Genomic DNA, 8,486 nt, shown 5'->3' on the forward strand with positions numbered 1-8,486 from the left:
GTTGCCATTCTCACAATTGTTGCTATGTTTGAGCTCACCGTTGCAGCCACTGGTTCAAATCATCTTGGATACATCATTACAGGTCCATGGATTTGGAATTATGTTTTGTAGGGCTGATAGCCTCATGCTGCTTGGTGCACTTTGAAGCAATTTTAAGCCTTAAGAGACGCTTTCTTTGGTTCACAATGTTCCCTCTTTCATCTAATCAATACACACGCTTCAGACAGAAATTCAGAATCACTTCCTCAGGGACACCTTCTCTGACCCCCGAGACTGGGCAATCTCAGGGCCCCTGGCTGGGCAATCTCACTGTGCTTTGCAACTTTGTTGCACTGTACTTATCACACTGTCCAGTTAAATAATTGTGTTTGGCATGACTTGTCTGCTTCACTTGACTGTAAGCTCAAAGTCTGCTTTGCTCACCATTGTAAACACATTTTTAATCACAGTGGCTGCTGCATTTGTGGACTCGACAGATACATGACAATGAAAGAATGTAAGCTAATACACGTGTTTGTGTGTGTGTGTATGCACATGGTCTTTCCAGAGTAGCCTACAAGAAGAGTCCACAAAACTGGAGGAAGAAGAGTCATGTCTTCCTCTCTTATGTGAAAATTCCTCTAAGAAGATGATGTAGTATGTTGAAACCTGTTCTCAACCATACTGCAGGGCTTGGAGAGCCAATGCAAACCTAGTATTGCCCTCCCCAAGTCCATCTGTGGTGCAATTTTTAAAATAATGTCTCCTCCTTTGGAAAACATGCTGCTATTGAACTGTTGTGTCCACCAGGCTGTCCTAGCTGAGAGTGGGATGGAGGAAGATACTAGGATTACCTTAACCCCTGTAAGGGAGGGCTGTATTTGTCTAAAGAGGAATGAAGGTGTGGGCTATGAGGGTTTCAAAACATGGTTTTAATCCAAGGGATAGGTAAATGACATGGAGACAGATATTTAGAACTAGCAATGGGAACCATCTATGGGAGACCTCAAAGAAGAGACTTAATTTTTTTTCTCCTCACGAACCATGAAAACAGTCACGTTAAAATCTAACTTTAAGTTTCATTTGCTTAAAGTTGCTTAGTGATGTCGTCTAGGCTTCCCTAAATCCTCAGTTAAGTCTGTTCCTTTTAGCCAGCCTCTCTCACACTGGCAGACTGAGGGATTAGGGATGAGGCTGTAAGTGATGGTACAGGACTGGTCTCAGAAAGGCCTGGTCCTGGAGCTCCAGGCTGGGAAGTGGCAGAGCCATCAGAGGCCAAGGCAGAGTTGGAAATGGATGAGCTCAAGTGTTGATGATGATTATGATTGATCCCTGGAGAGGGCAAAGGAAGTGTAGACAATGGATAGCACCTGGAATTAAAGGACTGCAGAGGAGCAAGTGGAAGCTATGTGGAATTACATGGAGAGAATTCAGGCTGCACTGAGGAGGTAGAGTGAGGCTGCGCCCTGGTGAGCATTTGAATGTCATTTTGCAAGCAACGGAAGATCGCCTGCAGTTTCCACGCAATTGAAAATTCTGATCTATCTCGTCTCAGGAAGCTAAATCAAGGATCAGCATGTGGAATGGCAATAAGAAGAGAATGGAGGGAAAGCAGGAACAGTGCCCAAATCATTAAAACGTAGGAACAAAAGAGGCTAGTTTCTAAAAGAGGGAGATTTTGATTTCTTATATCCTATCTTAAAAAAAAAAAAAATCTTTGTAAGTGGTGTAGTGATTAAGAACTATGGCTGCTAACCAAAAATGTCGGCAGTTCAAATCCACCAGGCACTCCTTGGAAACTCTGTGGGGCAGTTCTACTCTGGCCTATAGGGTTGCTATGAGTTGGAATCAGCTTGAAGGCAATTGGTTTGGTGTTTTTGGTTTTTATCTTTGTAAGTTTTGTAAGTCATTTATTTTTACTATTGAAATAAAAATGGGCAACTTATCAACTTATAAGACATACTAGGGTTGGAGAGGGGTATCTAACACGTATCAAGATTTTACTAAAGGATGCCTGTTTTGTAACGTTAAAAAAACTAGTTTTGCTATGGTGTCAACTCCAGCTCATGGTGACACCATGTGTGTCAGAGTGGAACTGTGCTCCACAGGGTTTTCAGTCACTGATTTTTCAGAAGTATATCATCAGGCCTTTCTTCTAAGGTGCCTTGGCATTGACTGGAACTACCAGCCTTTGGTTAGTAGCTGAGCACATTAACTGTTTGTACCACCCGGGGACTAGTTTGTAACATTAGAAAACAGAAAAATAATTTGCACAAGCTTTGGGCCTCTGGCAAAGGAATATGCATACATTTTGTCCATTAACCAACGCACACTTCACAGCTGGGCCTACTGGACTCATGAAAAAAGATATATTTGTGTGTTTACAGAATTAGGCTTTATTATACCACTGTAGAATATGTGTACATATTAATCTCATCTGTTATGTCCACCAAACTCATTCTCATAGCAGAGATTTTTCAAATCTAAATACTGTAGCAATGTTAATTTTATTATCTGACATAACGTCTTTTCCCAATAATAGCTCTGCAAGAACTAAGTGCTAAATCAGCAAACTTCTAGAGTATTCAGTCGATCAGCTATTATGCAAGATTATGCAATTTCTGTTAAGTGGTTCCCAGAGGCTCACAAAACAGGCTAAGTTTGTCCTGAATGTGGATTAATGTCTTCACTATTTCCCAACCTTGTTTTTTGTTGTTGTTGTTGATTTTTTTCTTTTAACTTGTGCTTTAGGTGAAAGTTTACAGCTCAAGTTAATTTCTTATACAAAAATTTATACACATGTTGTTTTTCGACATTAGTTCCAATCCCCACAATGTGACAGCACACTCCCCCCTTCCACTCCGGGTTTCCCCGTGTCCATTGTCCCAGTTCCTGTCCCTTTTTGGCTTCTTATCCTGCCTCTAGACAGGAGCTGCCATTTGGTCTCGTGTATCTGATTGAACTAAGAGGCACACACCTCACATGTACTATTTTTTGTTTTATAATCTAATCTTTGTCTGAAGAGTGGGCTTTAGGAATGGCTTCAGTTCTGGGTCAACAGACTGTCCGGGGGCCATGGTTTAGGTCTCTGTCAGACCATTAAGTCTGGTCTTTTTATGTGAATTTGAGTTCTGCTCCACGCTTTTCTCCTGCTCTGTCAGGGGCTCTCTGTTGTGTGGTGGTCATTCGTGGTAGCCAGCCATCATCCAGTTCTTCTGGTCTCAGAATGATGGAGCCTCTGGCTCATGTGGTCCTTTAGTCTCTTCCCAACCTTGTTTAACCTCTTTTGTGTGTAACATCATTAGTTTACCTAATATTTTTATCTGACTTAAGTGTCAAGAAAATGAACTCTCAGAAAATGTTAATAACTCATTTGATATATTTTAGTACTATAGCAATAGAGGTTTTGCTATTTGTCATGGGTTTTTATTTTAGCTCTTTTACCTCCAAATATATATATTTTATATTTCCTTTTTAAAATAATTTTATTTCTTTTTTGTTGTTGAGAATATACACAGCAAAAGCGTACACCAATTCAAGTTTCTGCACGTACATTTCAGTGGTACCGATTACTTTCTTTGAGCTGCGCGATCGTTCTCACCCTCCTTTTCTGAGTTATTCCTCCCTTATTAACATAACTCACTGCCTCCTAAGGTTACTATCTAATCTTTCTAATTGCTGTGTCCATTTGATCCCATATAGATGAAACAAACAAATCCATTGCTGTCGAGTCGATTCCGACACATAGCGACCCTATAGGACAGAGTAGAACTGCCCAATAGGGTTTCCAAGGATCGCCTGGTGGATTCGAACTACAGACCTTTTGGTCAGCAGCTGTAGCACTTAGCTACTATGCCAGCAGGGTTTTCCACCCCATATAAATAGTTCTTAAAAAAGCATTATGCTTAAGGTAGATATTCTTTACTAGTTAAGCTAAACTATTGTTTGGTTTTAAGAAGACTTCAGGGGGTATTTTTGGTTTAAGGTTTAAAATTTATCTTAGAGCAATAGTTTTGGGGTTCTTCCAGCCTCTATGGCTGCGGAAAATCCAGAAATTCACTACAAGAATTTGAAATTCTATTTTGCATTTTCTCCCTTTTGGTCAGGACTCTCTATAGAATCTTTGATCCAGATGTTTAGTAATGGTAGCCAGGTGCCATCCAGTTTTTCCAGTCTCATGCCAAAGGGGGCAGCCGCCCATGGAAGCAATTAGCCAGCCACACATTCTCTTTCCTCCTCCGATCCCTGACTCTCTGTCTTCCTCTATTGCTCCAGGTGAATAGAGACCAGTCATCATGCCTTGGATTGCTGCTTGCAAGCTTTGAATATCGCAGTACTATGCAACTTACTGGGTACTTCCAAATATATTTTGATACTTAGATGCACATTTCCATGATCTCTGATGACATTAGGAAAGATTATTACTATTGTCTTTGAAGACTGCCGTAGAAGAATTTCTCCTATGACAAAAGGATTTTCATTCAAGGAAATAAAGAGAATGGTTACAAGTCTGGCAGGCCCTTTGATTTGGTGTAAGCTCTTAAGTAATATATGTTTTTTTTTTTAATTTGGTCTATGCTTCCTTGGTATATAGTTCCTTAAAAATATGGGACTATGACAACATCAGCTAGCCCAGAAACAATGCCATTAACCTGTGTGTATGGTTAGAGCAGTTGGAGACAAGTGAAGAGCAGTTAATCAGCTAATGGCTATTTTTGTCAGAAGAAGGTGCCTAGTGATGATGTATGAGTCCGAAAGCCCAGGTGGACAGCAACATGATTCCTCCACTCCACAACTAAAGTCCCTTTCTCCCTGTTATCTTGTTACCTGTCTGTGAGTGCTTTCTCTCTTCCTGTGGCATTTTGCCACAGTCTACCATTAATTTAAGAAATACACTGTTTACAAAGTTACCAGATATGACTAGAGGATGAGGATGTCTTTGAATTCACAAAAGACAAGTTTAATTTTAAATATATCTTACTTATGTCCATAATTTCTACTGACTTAAGGATAGTTTTAAAATGTCACAATGTATTTTTTATTACTTATATAGCATTTAATAGTTTTGTTTTAATATAAGAAACCATAAGAATTTATAAATAATGGCTCCAATTTCCACCACTTAGAAAAACCTGGGAATCACCCTTTCTAGGTGGCATCACCTTAGATTTCCATCAACAGCACAGAGGATATTATAAAACATTTTAGTTTTTACCTTTCTAAAAGTTGAAAAATGGTGTTTTATTATTTTTGTTTGTTTTTATAATTTGTATCAATTTAGGTGATGTTCTCTTTTCTTCTTTACTGGCCATGACCAAAAAATGTCTTTTGTCTCTAAACCACGTTTTTTTTTTTTATCATTTTTATTGTGCTTTAAGTGAAAGTTAACAAAGCAAGTCAGTCTCTCACACAAAAACCCATATACACCTTCCTACACACTCCCGATTACTCTTCCCGCAATGAGACAGCTTGCTCTTTCCCTCCACTCTCTCTTTTCATGTCCATTTCACCAGCTTCTAACCCCCACCACCCTCTCATCTCCCCTCCAGGCAGGAGATGCCAACATAGTCTCAAGTGTCCACCTGATCCAAGAAGCTCACTCCTCACCAGCATCCCTCTCCAACCCATTGTCCAGTCCAATCCATGCCTGAAGAGTTGGCTTTGGGAATAGTTCCTGTCCTGGACCAACAGAAGGTCTGGGGGCCATGACCACTGGCGTCCTTCTAGTCTCAGTCAGACCATTAAGTCTGGTCTTATGAGAATTTGGGGTCTGCAACCCACTGCTCTCCTACTCCCTCAGGGGTTCTCTGTTGTGTTCCCTGTCAAGGCAGTCATCGGTTGTAGCCGGGTACCATCTAGTTTCTAACCCACATTTAAAACCAAAACCAAGCCCATTGCCATCGAGTTGATTCCAACTCATGGCAACTCCATGTGTTACAGAGTAGGAGTACTCCATACGGTGTTCTTGGCTATCATCTTCACAGAAGCAGATCACTAGACCTTTCTTCCATGGTGCTAGTGGGTAGCCTCAAATTGCCAGCCTTTAGGTTAGTAGACGAGTGTAAAACCATTTGCACCATCCAAAACCAAAACACTCAAACCTGTTGCCATCAAGTAGATGCTGACTCATAGTGACACTCCAGGACAGAGTAGAACTACAGCATAGGGTTTCCAAGGAGCAGCTGATGAATTCAAACTGCCAACTTTTTGGTTAGCAGCCAAGCTTTTAATCACTAGACCTTCAATTCATATTTAAACATTGTTAAATATGTGTACATATTGCCTAACATGACATGTATTATTGCACGATATGACAAATACACCTACATATTACATGAACTCTTAGGATAGGGGAAAATTTTAAGTCTTGTATATATGCATAATAATAAAATTTAATAGTTTATTAATAATTTGATAAAGTCTGAGAAAACATGAATTGTATCAGATCTATATATATATATTCATCAAAATATGTTTTAGGTTTTATTAACAAGGAAGAGAATAAAGCAATAGGCTATCAACCTATGATAAACCGGACTAGTGGTTCTCAAAGTGTGGTCCCCACCCCAGTAGCAAGAGCATCACCTGGGAACTTGTTGGAAATGCAAATTTGGGGCTCCCCTCAAACTTACAAATCAGAATTTGGATGTGAGGGCCCAGCAGTCTGTGTTTTAATAAGCCCTCCAGAGGATTCTGATGTCCCACACTAAAGTCTGAGAACCACTAGACCAGACCAAAAATGAGGAACCCCAGAGACGATGCTGCCTGAGTCACCCACCTCCATTTTCCTAGTGTGTCACTGTGCACACTTTCTGATTCTCTCTCTCTATTTGTGTTTTTATTCTTTAATTCTTCCCAGATAATAGCTTCACTAATGCATTGCTACATGTGGAGAATCTATTAACTTTTAAGATAAAAAGTTCATTTGCTAAATATTCACCATATGTTCTGACTCGTGAAGTGCTTCCCCTGATTGCTATGTCTCAAACAAGAAGGATATCACTCATTTTTGGAATAAGTTTAGGAATACTTTGTGGTCTTGTATTAGCACCAATTTTTGAACATGCTCTATTAAATCTAAAATTTCCTATACTAGAATATCATCATGATAGCCACGATGTATGTCAAAATTTTTAGATGAAAAAAAAAAATTAAAGCCTATTTATTCCTGAAGGCAGTCAGAAGAAGATGGGCATTGTTATGATTCCTATTATGATTGTTTTTCAATCCTTATAACAGCTCTATGAGGTAGCTGTTGTTAGGTGCCATCGAGTCAATTCCCTCTCATAATGATCCCATGTGAAAGAGTAGAACTGCCTCATAGTGTTTTCTAGGTTGTAATATTTACAGGAACAGATTGCCAGGTCTTTTCTACTGCAGAGCTGCTGGTGGGTTCAAATCACCAACCTTTCAGTTGGCAGCTGAGCACTTAACCGTAGCGCCACCAGGACTCCTTTCTACCAGTTAGGACCCGCTACTATTCTACACACAGCCTGCTGAAATATGTTAGGTAACAGCCAGTGAGTGACAGGGTGAAACTTGAATCTAGATCCGTGTGACAAAGAAGCCCATGTTCTTAACTTCGACAATATACCCCCCTCTAAAAATGTGAGCAACTGCAAAATTTACACATTAATATTCATAGCTATTTGTGTAATTGTGACTATTTAATTAAATTCTACCCATTGGAACAGATTCTAAATGGACTTTAAATGAACCTAAAAGCTTTTAGTGAAATAAAATCTTCTTAACACAATTTTCATATGTTTAAATTTTATAAAATTCCCATATAATCTAATATTCTGCTATTTAAAATGAGGTTTCTTTAACAGGATTTTTAATTTTAAAAGTGCTGATTTTCTTTCTAGTTGAATAATTGTTTGGAAAGATTATTTATGTTGTAAAGACTTGCAATTCAGGCATATTCAGGCTGGGAAGTTTCTGGAGAATTTATAAAGTTCTCTTTTTTTAGTGTATTCTAGTTGAACTCATTTCCTAAGTGTTGAGGGGCTATAAATTCATGACTTCAAAGAATGGTACAGTACTGAAGGTACAATAAGGAATAAGAAAATGGAGCCTATTCTCCCTAATTCTATTTAAATATGAATTAAGTTTACATAATAATTGAAATTTTTATTAAACTCCATTTAATTCACTCTTGTCTAATCAGAATTTAAGGATAATGCAAGAGCATAGCACCCATTTATTGCTACTTTTTTGAGCTACCCTTTTGGAGCTAAACTTACAAAGAACTATCTTTGCTTTTGCTATAGAGGTGCAACTATTCAAGAGGCAATATAAAGAAAACTGAAGGTACTTATTTTCTCATTTCAAAAAAGTAACAAATATGGGATTTTAACTGGATGACTGACATTTAGCAGAAACAATTTAATGGAAGATATGAACTACTGGATTGGTACTTCCCATATCAAACACTAATTTTTTTGAAAATTTAAGGAAGTTTAATAACAGGGAAACTAAGACATCTAAGCCTCTATAAACAGTTA

Source organism: Elephas maximus, chromosome 21 (genome assembly GCF_024166365.1).
Source record: "Elephas maximus indicus isolate mEleMax1 chromosome 21, mEleMax1 primary haplotype, whole genome shotgun sequence".
Lineage (NCBI taxonomy): Eukaryota > Metazoa > Chordata > Mammalia > Proboscidea > Elephantidae > Elephas > Elephas maximus.